Genomic DNA, 15098 nt, shown 5'->3' with positions numbered 1-15098 from the left:
TACACTTTGCAGTTTTGGAATACGGCCTACTGATTCCAGGAGGAAGCACTGAAAGATATTAAATAATCTCTATAAACAACAGCAACATCTGCAAAAGAATAAACACCAGTGAGAAAAGATATTCATAGCAGTTCAAAACTAAACTCAAATGACAGAATCATGGTGGAGTTAACACAAGAGAACAAAGCGAGGTGAATAAGAACTAAGGAATCTGTGTTTTGAAACCAATAAGCAAAGCAGCAACAGTAATAAATTAAAGCACAACTTTCAAACAAGCAATAAACAAATTTAAAAGTCACAAGGAAACCTAATGTATTTCCTAAAGGAATGGAATACAACCTTTAGTCATTCATCATTATGTAATGACATTAGAAATCAGTAATGAAAAACAGCAAACACACACCCCAACACGGAGGCACTTCCCATGTTCAGGATATAAACCAAAATACTCTAAGCAACCATTTAATTAAATAACTGTTAGAGAATTAGAAAGATTTTAGAGCTATAACTCAATATCAAATGTATGAGACCAGCTATAGTATTTGATGAAAATAAAATTAGGAGAATTTAAAACAAATGGGCACATTCCGTTAAATTCTTGAATATATTTTGCTATAAGCACTTTCTCCTAATTCTCCTCAAAATTTAGCTTTGAATAAAATAAAACTACATTAACTGATAAGTACAATGTGCATAGGAGAGCAGATAGCACAAGACAAGAGTTTGAGAATCTGGAGAAGAGAAAATTAGAATTAAATAATTTGGCAGAGCAGATAAAGCTTATTCTCTCTTTTCTCTCTCTCTGAGTTTATGTGTGTGTGTGGGGGGGGTGTGCATGTGTATGTCTGTGTGTCTGTGTGTGGTATGTGTGTGTTTACACTCAAAAAACTAATGCATGAAATCCTGAAAAGGCTCAGGGATTAAAAGTACTATGTATGCCTGAAGGCAGGATGCTTTTATGGCTGACAAGAGACTTTGTCGAAAATTTATCTATGGAGCAGCTAAACATTGCAATCTTTATTCCAATACTGAATAGCCAGATACTTCTCTTGAAGAAACACGGAAAACTGAAGTTAGGGAAATTGGAGCTGACATTACGTGAATTCAGAGATAACAGGCAAGGCCGGGCGCAGTGGCTCACGCCTGTAATCCAAACACTTTTGGGAGGCCGAGGCAGGCGCATCAGGAGGTCAGGAGATCGAGACCATCCTGGCTAACATGGTGAAACCCTGTCTCTACTAAAAATACAAAAGAGTAGCTGGGCGTGGTGGTGGGCACCTGTAGTCCCAGCTGCTCAGGAGGCTAAGGCAGGAGAATGGCGTGAACCCGGGAGGCAGAGCTTGCAGTGAGCCAAGATTGTGCCACTGCACTCCAGCCTGGGAGACAGAGCGAGACTCCGTCTCAAAAAAAAAAAAAAAAAAATTAAAATTAAAAAAAAGATAAAAAAAGAGATAACAGGCAAAACTGAATATAGTTTACAGAAGAAACTAAAAGTAAAGAGATTAGTTAAAATTCTGAAGTTCTTTCATTACTAAATCACCAAAATGTTGGCAGTCAGACTTATACAGGTAGAAGTCATGAAGTTCACTTTCTGGGGAAGCTAAACAACCTATGTAGAAGAAAGGACTTCCAACGATGCCCTCGCCCTCATACCTAGAACCTGTGAATAAGGAACTTTGCAGATGACATTAAGGTTATGAACCTTAAAAAGGGAGATTATTTTGGATCATACCGATGGACCCAATCAAATCATACAAGTCCTTAAAAGCAGAGAATGTTCTCTGGCAGAACCAAAAGAGGTAAGGCATAAAATAAAATCAGAATGATTTATAAAAACTTAATTTAAATTAAACCACGTTATTGGAAGTGATCCAATGAAAGCCAGGTAACAGAAGTATTATCTTACCGTGAGGCAGATTATGCAACAAGTTTTATCTGACATACAGTGCTTTAATCAATTATTTTATGTTGCTCTTTTGATTGTTAATGGGCAACAAAAAAATGAAACATTTGAATGAATATTCTAAATAAAAGTCAGATAATAAAACTAGCAAATCTAAAATAAACAACTCAGAGGTACCAGAGAAGTTTTAAACAGAACAGGGAAAGAACTACAAAAAAAGTCTCTACAATTTTTTGACATGGAATTTCATCTCACAAACAAAATGAAGACAATAAAAATATTCACATAAAAATAAAAGTTCTAGGCAATTGAAAATATTATAGTATATATTAATAACAAATGAATAAATTATATTTTTAAATAAACAAACCAGTAACTAAGAGATAGTAAGAAAAATACCCCCAAGAACAAAAATGGAGAGATAGAAATTATCATAGAAACCCATACAAGCATGTTTCAGAAATGAAGAAATGATTTTTTAGATTGAAAGTCCTCACTGTAAGCATTACACAATCAGTGACAATACACTCACACAGCCTCCTGAAATGTTACAGGTGTTTTGAGGAGGAGACGTTCCACAAATCTTCCGTGTTTGAAAGACGAAGACAGGACCCTAGTGATAGGCAGAATTCTTTTTTTTTTTTTTTTTTTTTTTTGAGACGGAGTCTCGCTCTGTCGCCCAGGCTGGAGTACAGTGGCCAGATCTCAGCTCACTGCAAGCTCCGCCTCCCGGGTTCCCGCCATTCTCCTGCCTCAGCCTCCCGAGTAGCTGGGACCACAGGCGCCGCCACCTCGCCCGGCTAATTTTTTTGTGTTTTTAGTAGAGACGGGGTTTCGCCGTGTTAGCCAGGATGGTCTCGATCTCCTGACCTTGTGATCCGCCGGTCTCGGCCTCCCAAAGTGCTGGGATTACAGGCTTGAGCCACCGCGCCCGGCCGATAGGCAGAATTCTAAGATGGCTCCCATGGTCTCCAATTCCTGGTGCCACACTCATGATTAAGTTATATTATGTGGGAAAGAGATGAGTGCCACTCCTTTGATTACGTTATGTTATACCAACAATGTTAAAGAATTTTTCGGATGTAACTGATACCCTAAATTAATCCATTTTCAGTTAATCAAAAGGGTGATTATCAGAAGTTAGCCTGCCTTTATCAGATGGAATCACCCGCAAGTTTGGAGGGTCTTCCCTGAATTCAGACGCTTTACTGCTGGCCTAGAACAGGAAGCTGCCATGAGTTCTACAGCCATGAGGAAATGGAGTCTACCAACAGCCTTCGTGTGTTTGCAGCTGAATTCTGCTTCACGTCTCCCAGTGAGAATGCAGCCAGACTGAGTCCTTGATTACATCCCTGTGAGATCCTAAGTAAAGAACCAGATGGCCGGGTGTGGTGGCTTACGCCTGTAATCCCAGCACTTTGGGAGGCCCAGGTAGGCAGATCACGAGATCAGGAGATCGAGACCATCCTGGCTAACAGGGTGAAAACCCAACTCTACTAAAAATACAAAAAATTAGCCAGGCATGGTGGTGGGCGCTTGTAGTCCCAGCTACTCGGGAGGCTGAGGCAGGAGAATGGCGTGAACCCGGGTGGTGGAGCTTGCAGTGAGCTGAGATGGCGCCACTGCACTCCAGCCTGGGCAACAGCGCAAGACTCCATCTCAAAAAAAAAAAAAAAAAAAAAAAAAAAAAAAAGAACCAGATGGACTATGCCTGGGCTTCTGACCCTGGGAAACTGAAGTGGTAAATGTACTTTGTTTTTAAGTCAAGTTAAAAATTTGACTTAAGAACTAATACAATCATGAATCAGAATAGCACTGAGTATGTCAACATAAACATGTGCAGCTACAAGAAAATGAAAAAACATGGTATTGGTGTTAATTTTTACATAAGCATTTCAATATTTTATAGGGAGCTACTAGGAGCAGTATTGGGGGATTGAAACTGTAGTGTATTTTTATTTTTTTTATTTTTTTTTATTTTTTATTTTTTTTTTTATTTTTTTTTTTGAGACGGAGTCTCGCTCTGTCGCCCAGGCTGGAGTGCAGTGGCGCGATCTCGGCTCACTGCAAGCTCCGCCTCCTGGGTTTACGCCATTCTCCTGCCTCAGCCTCCTGAGTAGCTGGGACTACAGGCTCCCGCCATCGCGCCCGGCTAATTTTTTGTATTTTTAGTAGAGACGGGGTTTCATGGTCTCGAACCTTGTAATCCGCCCGCCTCGTCCCAAAGTGCTGGGATTACAGGCGTTAGCCACCGCCGCGCCCGGCTGTAGTGTATTTTTAAACAGAGCAACTTTTTTGGCTAAACTACCTAGAGGTGTTTGACTTAGACCATAGATAATTTTTTACCCTGTCATCTAAATATTTAATAGAATAAGGCTACAGAAATGAAGTTGATAAATCACTTGCAACTGTGATGGTAGGACCACCTGATCTGTGGGAGATAGATAGCATGAAGATGATTTGGATAATAATACTGGACTCAGTGTGAGAGAGAAATGTTTAAGAATGAATGTTGCCACCCAAAATCAGATCTGAGAGGTTATTGATGCTGACTGAAGCCTACCTAAGAAAGGTCATACATGTCTATGGAAATGAGTACCATGGAAAATTTTAGTGCATATCATCCCCTGGCTCTCCTCTCTTTTCATGAATCTTGGAGTATTATACCTTCCTGCTCCCATTGCCAACAGTTAAGGATTGCGTAATTCTCGCAAATGGATATCTGAGCTGAAGCATTTAATGGACGCTGTGAGATCCTCCTGCTCAAACTTCCTGTTGTGTTATAACTGAGGAAGCCATGTGCTCCAAAATGTGTAGCTGTGGAATAATGGAACTTCATCAGCCGGGAAAACTGTCATCACATACATTACTTGGGACCTGGAATGTTGCTGTGAGCTTCAGGAATTTTTACAAGAAAGGAATAAACCTTTGCTGTGTTAAAGCATTGGAATCTTGGGATTGTTTTTACTGCAATAATTCTAACCTGTGTTTACAATATAATGAGAAATTCTGGGAGGTTATAGAGAGTTTAGAACATTCTTCACGAGATGGGAGTGGGATGGCTTTAAAAGTGGAATTGGTATGGACCTGATACAGTAAAGTAAGTGGGGCAAGGCTGTGAGCTAAGGACTGCAGAAGGATGGTGAATTCAGGTCTGGAATAACATCTGCAGTGCCCAACAAGCACTCCATTCCATTATGCCAGGTTGTGATTTATTCATTATACACAAATAATAAAAGAATGGACTGAATAGAGACTGTGGTGGCCTGAATAATGTTCTCCTCAAATCGTCCATAATCCTAATCTCCTAGAATTGTGAATGTTAGGTTACTTTAGGGGATTAAGATTACAGATCGTATTAGGTTGCAAATCAGCTGACTTCAAAATAGGTTTATCCCGGATTATCTCAGTGGGACTAGTGCCATCACAGGATCCTTAAAAGTGAAAGAGGGAGGCAGGAGAAAAGGTAGGAGTAATATGATGTGGGCAGGACTCCCCTTGACACTCATTGTTGGCTTTCAAAGATGGAAGAAGGAGAGCATGAGCCAAGGATTGCAGGTAGGTTCAAAAAGATGGAAAAGACAAGGAAACAGATGCTCTTTGGGAGCTGCTAGAGGAAATGTCAGCCTGACCAACATGTTGACTTTAGCCTGGTAATATCCATGTTGGTCTCTTAACCAAGAGAACTGTAAAATAATATGTGTATTTTTTTAAACCATTACATTTGTGATGTTTGTTGTAGCAACAATAGGAAAAAGTACAAACAGTTTTACACGCTGAGAGAAAGAACAGTGGAAGTACCACCACATGTCACTAGATAGATACCTCTAGGACTTAAGGGTACCCACATCTCCACCCTAACTGACAGCCAGAAAGAAAACAGACACCTCAGTCTTAGAACCACAAGTAAATTCAAGTGGGCAAGAACTTGAATAGGCTTGGAAGCACATTCATCCCCAGGGCCTCCAGAAAGGTATGAAGCCCAGCCAATAGTTTGGTTTAGTCTTGAACCTGAAGGAGAGGGCCAGCTAAGCCCACTGGGTCTTCTGACCTGCCAAACTGTGAAATAATATATTATTATTTTTTGTCACTGTTTGTAGTACATTGTTATCGCAACAATAAGAAAAACCAAGACAACATGCATAGATGGAATTATTTTATACTTCACTATTCCTCAACTACCCTGTGTAGTCAAAAGTGTATGTCATTTAAACTAATATTCAGTATTTACATGATTATGCCAATGGAAATAGTTCATGAAAGGCCAAATATATAAAAAAATATTTTATATATATTTTTCTTGAGCTAATTGTCTTGTTTATTCTTTGTACACTTTACCATGCAAATATCACTTTCTTTCTTATGCTATCATTACTCTATAGTATTGACTATTCTATTCTCCATTGTCCCTTTACTTTGTGTCTTCTACTGTCTTGCCCCAAGTTAAATTGATTGTTTTGTAGGACATTTGTACACGTGTATTTTGGGGACTTGTGCTGGGTAGGGATCACTATATTTGGATAGTATATCCTCCTTCTTAGTTAAGTTTTCCTTTTGCTGGAAGATATCTTCTTAAGAAAGTTCTTGGAAATAATTTATTTCAGTCATTTTTTCACCAAATTATCTTTATAGCTTTTTGCCTTTGATTATTTTGCTGCAAACAGAATTCTATCTTGAACAGCATATTCTGAGAAAGTTGTGACGATGCTGTTCAATTTTCTATCATTCGGCAATGTTGTTGAAATGCTGAATTTCAATTCTGTGCTTATGCCTCTTGTTTAAACTGCTCCTCCCTCCCCCGCCACACACTATTAGGATTCTCTTTAGGAGGTTGAAACATGAAAATGAGTCTTGATGTGGACATTAAAAAAAAAAAATCAAAAGTGTCATACCCTTTCTGTTTTACGGATGGAATTGATTTGCATGTTTCTGAAAACATGGTGATATTGTTATTTTGGTTTGTGTAGATTTCTCCTGCTGCTTTCATTATCTCTATTTCCTTTTGCTTGTGTTTATAGTTTTTATTTTATGTCTTTTTTTTCTTTTTCATGCTGAGTACTTTCTATTTCCTTGTGTATCCTGCTCCTTAGTGTTCTATTTATATTTTAAATTCTTTATGTAAGATCTTTCTCCCATTTTCTCTATAATCAACTACTTCCCTCTTACTTTTCTCTAGCCACAGGGAGCTACTTGTTTCTTTTCAAACATGGTAAGCATGCCGATCCTTGCATCCTTTGCACTGTCTATTCATTCTGTCTGGAATTCTCTTTCCTGAGATACCCAGAGGGCTAATTCCCTCAGCTCATTAAAATGAGACCTTCTTTGACCATTCTAGTAATAACTGCTTCCTGTACCCAGAACACCTGAACCTTCTTAAGCAGTTCCACTTTTTCTCTTTGTTCATATCACTTGCTACTGGGTAAGTTTTGCATCTGTATGTCTAATGTTTACTGTTGGTCATCCCATAACTAGGACATAAATACCTTAAGAGATGTGATCTTTCTCCATTACTCACTTATCCCAATCAGTAAGAGCAGTCATTGGACCATGATATATGCATAATAGATATTCATTTAACTAATCAATGACTGAATGCATGAGTTAGATGTTAACCACTAACAATACCTAATGGAATATCTATATGTATGGGTGAGGCTTGTAACTTTGATGACTTTATGCAATGCTGACTATGCAAGGGGAGACTCAAATGTCAATAGATGGAAACTTCTCCCCATGGTCTTTCAGGTTTTTCAGACAAGCCTCCTCAGACTTCCCATTAGGCCTGAGAAAAGAGAAGTGATCTCATGACAAAAGCTGGCGACGTGATGTGGTTATGTCCAAATGTCCAATTGGTTGCTTAATATCACTCAGCCTCTTCCTGGTACCTGTTCAGCTTGCCAGTCCTTTTTTTAGGGGTCTTTGTCCAGAAGGGGATCCCTGGTGTTCAGGACACAAATCCTCTATTGACATTCTGAACATTTCACTCCTGCACGTGACCCTACCTGGCTCTTGAGCATCAGCCTCTTGAGATGTAGGTGACAATCACTGCCTTTATTTTCTGGTTTGACCTGGGAACACACTTTGGTTCACACTCACCTATTTGCCTTTTCACCTTTAGACCTCTCTCTTGTTTTTGTCTGCATAAATCTTTACTTTTACTCATATTTACTTTCACTGGTAAAGTATTAGTGGGAAGAAAAAATGTACCTGGGAATTAAATTCACTTGTCTAATTTGAATCTGGCTATTATTACATTTTCAGTAATTATCTTTTTTATCTCTAAGTTGTCTAGTGTATCTGAAAGCTATTTATTATTGTTATCTTTTTTCTGATTTATAACATTTTAACTGTATGAAATTTCATAGTATCTTTTACTTACAGAAGATTCTTACTTCCAACATCATCAAAACTCACGTTAAATGACATATTTGATTATCCATGTTTTTAAACTTAATGCTTTGAAGAAATCCTAATAAAAGTATTAAAAACAGATTTCCATTAAAAGTCACCTGAAATTAAATGTGCCTGGTTTAAAACATTAGCAAATACAGAAAACTTTTAGATCCAATTATATCTTTTTAAATAAAATTAAAAAGTAACTGAGAACTGACAGATTTATTTATTTTATTGTACTAATACATATTCTTGATTTTCACTAGACAAAAACTGAAATTGGGATATAGATTGTTTTCAAAGAAGGTATAGAACCAAAAAAAACTAAGACTATGAATATAGTCTAATGATGGTGTTTAAAATATACATAAATTTGCTTGAGGAAGTTAGGAAAAGTTATTTAGAGGTACTAGATGGACTAATTACTATTTTTTAAATAATCTCCCCAAAGGACACAAAGTTTCAAAATGACTTTGACTAGTTTTTGTAATGACGTGAAATAAGTAAGATGTTATTCCTTTTCATTATTGCTATTAATCCCTCTGAAGCTGTTGGTTCGAAGGCTCACAGACAGAATGGTATAGAAGCATCAGGCAATAATTATATCACTCTTAATTTTCAATAATTTGATATTACATAATGTGAAGCCTCCATTATTGAGTGTTCTTTAGGTTTTCTTTTAAAAAGAAAAAAATCACAAAGCTTGGTTTGTTTATGAAGATAATCCTTCACTTTTAACAACAATGGTTTTAATTTTAGGAATAGTAATTTTGGTAGAATCTAACAAAACAGAAATCACAAGAATTAAATAGGTTAGAAGTAGAACATATTTATTTTAACTGAATGAACGTATCCACTTCAGTTTCCGGCTGTGACTGTATCGAAGCCAACAGCACTCCGCTTCAGTTCCTCTTGACTTGCTGCAATGATTTATGTGTATGCTAACACTAATTCATGTCCCAAAGTGACAACTTGAAAGACTGCAAATGTTGCCCAGGTGGTTGATTATCAGAGAAGTTATTGAAATACAAGAAGTTAAGTATTCAGTGGGTGGTACCAGTAGGTCAAACACAATTCATCACGCCCGACAAAAATGCCCTTGGCTAGATCTGGTTGTATTTGTAACATTATCAAATGAATTACATATTCCAGTAAAAACAGATTGAAGGAGCTATTTCTCTGCTTTTGACCTTGACACTCTGCTGACTTGAATATCATTTGGTGGGATTACTGTACTCTCTTATTTCAGATAAAAAATGTTGCTTTGTGAAATGTTCAATACATTTCTTAAAATTTTTCATAATCATCAAAAAATTGTCAACCTCGAGGCGAATGTGTGAGGGAGGTTTGGGGATGAAATGATGAGGTGAAAATTCGTTGTAAATAGTTGTTCATTTTACTTTTGCAACTTTAACAGTGAAAAACTATTCTGGGTCATGGCTGTATGTTCATTAATTCATAAGAGGGGGTTATGCACACATCTTCATGAGAAACATGATATCAATATGTCCAGGCTGAATATTTAAATGCTTAATAAATCAAAAAAATTATCACTAGCAATTTTCAGAAATTATTCAACTCCTCTGTTTATAAGCCATAAAGAACCATTCTAGCAGTGATAGGCTTAATTCCATTCAAGTGTAAATGCTAATCAGTTTCCAGTTGGTTGTTGTGGACTGTGACAAGCAATTATTTTATTGGGACCAGGGAGAGACCATTTTCTGCTTGCGGCTGAAACATGCAATTGGGGCAGTATGGCAAAGAGAATTTTAAGATAAACCTCAGCATCCTGTCCCTGGCATATACCCTACCTTTGGGTGTAAACGGGGACTGTGACTACGATGTGATAGTCATTCTCGTCATTGTTACCTAAGACATTAGCCCCGGCAACCACAGAGAGAGATTTTCCAGCTGGTTTTGAGGAAGTGAGCTGCCATGCACTAGGCCACGTGAGAAGGGCCTGGTTGGGGACCTCCAGGAGCTGAGAGCATCCTCTGGACAACATGGAAAAAGAAAATGGTGACCTCAGCCCTATAGTTAGAAGGAATTGAATCCTGTCAACAACGATGTGAGTCTGAAAGAAAACCCCAAACTCTAGAAGAAAAGATGGCCCAGTTGACATCTGAACTTTAACCTTGTGAGACCTTGAATGAAGGTGCTAAAATGTACTAGACTTCTGATGCATAGAAACTGTGAGATAATAAATGTATGGTTTTTGAAGCTGCAAAGTGTGATAATTTGTTATTCAACAATATAAAACTAGTACATCTTATCTAGTAACTGGAAAACATAGGTTTATAAGGAAAAACATTTTTTTCACAATGTTTTTATCTATTCAGTGACAAACAGTTTAAGACTAGACATCTTCTCAGATAAGTTGATAAATAAATGCATAATTCTATTAGAAAAAACAGTTAAAGGAAAGATTGTATTTTAAAGTCTGCCATCATAAATGTGTGTTAGCATAATATATAGCACAGCAAAATTATTTTTACACATTTTAATACAATTTGTAAAGGCTCATTGACCAAAATATTTTAACTGGATGCTGCAATTAAAATAATTTGCAGATTTTGCTTGATTTAAAGCTACACTAATGCAAGGTCATTAATTCTTGTAATTATGCTCATGTCATTTTTTATTGCAAGAGAGAATACATATAGCACATGATTGTATGCAGTTATTATTTAAATTACTATAAAGGACATTTCACCAATGAAATACTGATGTTTTATATTTCTCATATGCAGAATAGGGTAACAAAAATAATTTGCAACATGAGATAAATCCAGAAGTTGTGAATATTAAATATTTGTGGATTTAAATTTTGTTTTCTATGTTGCCTTTTTTATATATAATGCTAGAAGGTACAGACATAGGTTTTATCAGTGATAATGTGTCTGGAATTGGTGCCTTCTGGTGGGTTCTTGGTCTCATTGACTTCAAGAATGAAGCCGCGGACCCTCGCAGTGAGTGTTACAGTTCTTAAAGATGGTGTGTCCAGAGTTTGTTCCTTCAGATGTTCAGACGTGTCCAGAGTTTCTTCCTTCCAGTGGGTTTGTGGTCTCGCTTAACTTCAGGAGTGAAGCTGCAGATCTGCACAGTGAATGTTACAGCTCATAAAGATAGTGCAGCCCTAAAGAGTGAGCAGCAGCAAGATTTATGGTGAAGAGCGAAAGAACATAGCTTCCATAGCATGGAAGGACACCCGAGCGGGTTGGCGCTGCTAGCTCAGGTGGCTGGCTTTTTTATTCCCTTATTTGGCCCCACCCACTTTCTGTTGTTTGATTCATTTTACAGAGAGCCAATTAGTCAGTTTTACAGAGTGCTGATTGGTCCGTTTTTACAGGGTGCTGATTGGTGCATTTACAAACCTTTAACTAGACACAGAGCACTGATTGACAGAGCACTGATTGGTGAGTTTTTACAGAGTGCTGATTGGTGCATTTACAAACCTTTAGCTAGACACAGAGCACCAATTGGTGCATTTACAATGCTTTTGCTAGACAGAAAAGTTCTCCAAGTCCTCACCTGACCCAGAAGCCCAGCCAGATTCACCTCTCAATAACATTATTAAATTTATTACCTCAACTAGAAAGGAGGATGAGCATAGTCCAGCTGAAGAAAGAGCTAAAATACAGATTTAGAACTAGATAACCTACATATTTTGAGGAAAAAACATTTCATTCAATTTGCTGTTTATATCTAAGAACTAAGAGTGATGCTAATACATGCATGAAAATACTTCATTCTGAAATTATGAGCATTGTCTGGATAACTTCTGAAAGGGGTTCCCCGTTCCTCAGAAATATTTCCAAAAAGGAAAGATATAATAATACTTAGGCAAGTACTTTTTTCATTGTGTAAAAATTTCATGCAAAGCAACATTTGTAACAGAAGTGTAAAGTGTTAATACAATATATGAAATACCTTTGTCCACACTTTGTTTAATAAATATGCCATTCCTCAAAGCATGCTTCTAGCCATTCTCTTACTCACTATATGTAAAATTTGTGCTGCTTTTTTGTTTGTTTGTTTTTGAGATGTAGTCCCCTTTGTCACCCAGGCTGGAGTGTGTGGTGTGATCTCAGCTCACTGCAATCTACTCCTCCAGGTTCAAGTGATTCTTGTGCCTCAGCCTCCGGAGCAGCTGGGACTACAGGGGCCCACCACTACACCTGGATGAGTTTTGTATTTTTAGTAGAGATGGGGTTAAACCATTTGGCCAGGCTGATGTAGAACTCCTGGCCTCAAGTCATCTTCCTGCCTTGGCCTCCCAAAATTCTGTGATTAAGTGCGTGAGCCACCACACCCAGCCTGTGCTGCTTTTTTACAAAAAATAAATTTGCTATCTAAGGCTGTGTCCTTATGTAGTATCATGCTTACTTAGGCATATGCTTGAACTTAATATGAATGGGACAATAATACATTTTGTACAAAAATTTTTCACCAAAGTTGGTAAAATAACAAGGGACAAAAGCAAGCGGGAATTAGGTAAAATATTTAGCAAAATTTATGACTGACAAAGGATCCTTTCCACAGGAGCATTCTGCATGTCTTGGGGGCAATGAGGTCAGATCCTTGAAGCTCCACCTTTCTATTTTGGATACAGTAGTGCTATTCAGTCAAAGTTTGCCTCTCTCTCTGCTTCATGTGCTTTTCATTTATTTACAATTGACCAACTGTGGGAAATATTATTTCTTTATCAAGGGCAATAAAGTAAATTAGGTGACTGCCGAGCTTGTTTGGGTGATCCATTGCTATTTTGCTTTGAAGATAACTATTCATGATTTGATCTTGGGTTTTAATTTTCAGCTTACCTTTTAAAATGCAACCATATTTTCAAGTTCATTGAAGTAAGCGAGAGGAAAGATCATTGCAATGTCACCATCCATATAACCTATAAATACGTTAAAACTTTTATTAATTTCCTCTATAAGTATTATCTATGTATAGACAATTGGCCAAATACTTACATTATATTGATAAAGTCATGATTCTTGTCCTTGAGACATAATATAAAGTATGAATTAGTAAAGTAGGGCCTCTGGGCCGAATCCAGCCAGTGCCTGTTTTTATAAATAATGTTATTGGAACACATCCATGTTCAATCAGTGACACATAATCCATGGCTATTTTTATGCTACCATGACAAGTTCAGTGGCTAGGACAGAGATCACATGGCCTGAAAATCCTAAAACATTTACTAACCGACCCTTTACAGAAAAAGTTTTCTGACCCCTGATATAAAAGAAAGAAGGGTCAAATCAGCAATCAAAATTCAGATGATCTAATATCGTATTTATATTTGTTGGGAGTCTAACTTCTCCACACAACTATTATGATTCCCTAAAAATTACCTTCCAATAAACCACTGATACTTGAATTCCCATCTCAAGGTTGATTTTGGGTAAATCAAAACAAAGACAAGCGGTGTTAGAAGTGAATCCCTAGAAGGCAGATTCTCATAATGGGTTTCCAGTACAGAATTGTACTCTGGCTATTTATGGTGATAAGTAAAGGAGTGAGAACTGTTAGCATAATAAAACATCCGAAGTCCTAAGACCCCCACGTGTTGTGAATTTGTTGGAGTAAAGATCCATACTGGGCTATACAAAGAGTGTAGTACTTGAACAGTACTGTAAAAATGGCAATTATAAATAATTATGAGTGTTGAGGAGGTAATATGAACACTGAAGTTCAAAGCAGTAAAATAAAAAGTAAAAAAACAGACTTAGGTAAGCTAACTATCAACTCAGAGAATGCTGATGCGTCGCTGAAAGAGAGCTTCCTCTTACAAATTAGCCACTTACAAAAGTAAGTAAATCCTCAGCCTTGAGTAATATATTGAAGCAGGAAATTCCCCTGACCCCTTGGTGGGTGGGAACTGCAGTGCGGGCACTGGAGCTAGCCAGCTGCTTCAGCATGGGCGGGGCAAACTCCACTCACTGGAACCTGTTGGCGCTCAACCCTTCCTGGGAAGGAGCACGCAGGTGAGCGCTTTTGGGTGTCAGCTGGAACAAAACTCTGTGTGAGCCCGGCGGAAGCATCTGGGGGGAGTACCCATAACCTCCAAAGTCCCAGACAGCATGTATTACAGTGGGAGGGACCTGGTGGGAGGTAATTGAATCATAGTGGCGGCTTGCTTTTTCCCGTGCAGTTCTCCAGATAGCGAGTAAGTCTCACGAGATCTGATGGTTTTATAAAGCGTAGTTTCCTTGTACGCGCTCTCGCCTGACGCCATGTAAACATTCCTTGCTCCTGCTTCGTCTTCTGCAGTGATTGTGAGGCCTCCCCAGCCCTGTGGAACTGTAAGTCCATTAAATCTCTTTTTCTTTATAAATTACCCAGTTTCAGATATGTCTTTATTAGCGGCGTGAGAATGGACGAATACACTAACTTTCTCAGTGAGCATCTTATTCCAGTTACAAAACTACCTCCTGTTTTGAAGATACAAAGATAGGATAATATTAACTGTTTCTTTGCATAAGGGAAGTGAAAAAATACAGATGACCTGGTATCTTCTATCTGCCTACTCTACCGTTTGAAAACTCTCTGTTGTTTTAATGGCACTGAATTGATACTCCATTATTTGTCTAGTCCTTTCCCAATACCGTTAAATTAAGTCTTACTTTTGACTTTTTCCAGTGCCATTTTTGTTTTGCCGAACCTTAGAAAAATTAATAGTTTACAGTAAATTAGGTGGAGATGCTAGAACATCTCAGGCAAAATATTGAAAATGGGTTTTAAAGGCTACATAAATATGATAAAATGGATTATGTAAGAACAGTTAATCTGCCAT

The 15098-nt window shown here is 37.8% G+C and overlaps 1 long non-coding RNA gene across 1 annotated transcript; it reads right to left on the bottom strand.

The window, feature by feature from the left end:
* Positions 1 to 11012: 11012 nt before the first annotated feature.
* LOC126957520 (uncharacterized) lies at positions 11013 to 13673 on the bottom strand. The gene is made up of 3 exons (XR_007726808.1): positions 13657 to 13673; positions 13117 to 13196; positions 11013 to 11432 (listed from the first exon to the last, which is right to left on the bottom strand). It is a non-coding gene; the product is annotated as an uncharacterized LOC126957520 (long non-coding RNA).
* Positions 13674 to 15098: the final 1425 nt, after the last annotated feature.

Source organism: Macaca thibetana, chromosome 6, assembly GCF_024542745.1.
Source record: "Macaca thibetana thibetana isolate TM-01 chromosome 6, ASM2454274v1, whole genome shotgun sequence".
NCBI classification, from domain to species: Eukaryota; Metazoa; Chordata; class Mammalia; order Primates; family Cercopithecidae; genus Macaca; species Macaca thibetana.
The sequence above is the reverse complement of the archived record's forward strand: the minus strand, read 5'-3'. Positions and strand labels throughout refer to the sequence as shown.